The following is a 1537-nucleotide window of genomic DNA, read 5'->3' as shown; positions in this document are numbered from 1 at the left end:
CTGTTTTTTGTTTCTTTTTCTCTCACCTTCATTTTTTCAGTATTCTTTGTCAAAGCAACTCATAGGAATGATCAAAGAGTAGTACATTTTTTAGAATTATTATATTATTATCATTATTCCTCTAGAGAAACTCGTTTTGAAGAAATATGTTCCTTTTAGTAAATAGTACATAAGCTATTCTTGTATTTTATCATTTACTGGAAATAAATTTTTTTGTTTTATGACGTGGAGTGTTTTTTATTATTATCCTGGAAGAGGTAATTCTGATGTAATATATTATGATATATATATATATATATATATATATATATATATATATACGTATATATATATATGTGTGTGTGTGTGTGTGTGTGTGTGTTGTGTATGTATATTGTTACAATATATGTACACATATGTATATATATATATATATATATTATATATATATATATATATATAGTATATATATACATGTGTGTGTATTGTTACAATTTATATATATTATATATATATATATAATATATATATATTACACATATATATATTAAATTACCTTTCTGTGTACATAAACGTGTATATACACAGAGGTTTTTGTAGCTAAGCTGAACCAGCCTCGCGCCTCCAATAAGACCCACAGGTTCGATCCCAAAACGGACTCGAAAAAAAAAAAATCAGGCACCTTTCTGGAGTAATACATCGTTAGCCAACCGTGGTGGGCTTTAGACTTGATAAAAAAAACAGCCACATTCTCTACAAAGGAAATGAGTTGCAGTGTCTGCCGGGCTTAGGATAAAAGAGTATGGGGGACGCAACTTCACCCCTAAAGATCTACTGAGACACCAAAAGGTAATAATAATCCTTGCATGAAGGCCTATATAGAAAAAGAGAACTTTAAGAGTATTAAACTTGTTTTTATGTGGGAATAAAGTAATAATGAATAGCTAATAAGTGGATCTCAAGAATTATAGTCTTGAAATGGATAGATTTCTGTTTGAAGTGAGGGCTTTCATTATTATTATTATTATTATTATTATTATTATTATTATTATTATTATTATTATTATTATTATTATTATTATTATTCAGAAATAGAAAGGTATATAAATAAACAGATAAAAACATTAAAATCCAAAGAGAACAACACTAGGGTAGTAATGCATTGCGTCTCCACTTGAACTATAGAAGTACATCGTTCGATGGAGGGAGTACTTTGAAGATTTTCTTAATATTCAGGATAGAAAAGGGTTCTGATAAGGCTTAGAACCATTGTAAAATGAATGTTCAAGATACAGCAGGCATTCAAAAGTCTGGATAAAAGAAAGACACCATTACTTAAAAAGAAAGGAAGTAGAATGCTGTAGCACGGTGGTTATAGTACGACTCAGTGGTTGACCAGGCTTTGTTAAGTCTAGGATGCTTGGAAACCTGAGCCTTCAGATCATACTCTGTGGAGGATAGTCGTTCATTTCCAAATTAAAATGTTAAGAACTCCTTCATCGTTCCCATCAAGAAATAGCTATACACAGGACCAAAAAAATTAAACAGAAATACCACA

The sequence above is a fragment of the Macrobrachium nipponense genome, chromosome 4, assembly GCF_015104395.2.
Source record: "Macrobrachium nipponense isolate FS-2020 chromosome 4, ASM1510439v2, whole genome shotgun sequence".
NCBI lineage: Eukaryota > Metazoa > Arthropoda > Malacostraca > Decapoda > Palaemonidae > Macrobrachium > Macrobrachium nipponense.
Note: the sequence above shows the minus strand (reverse complement) of the source record.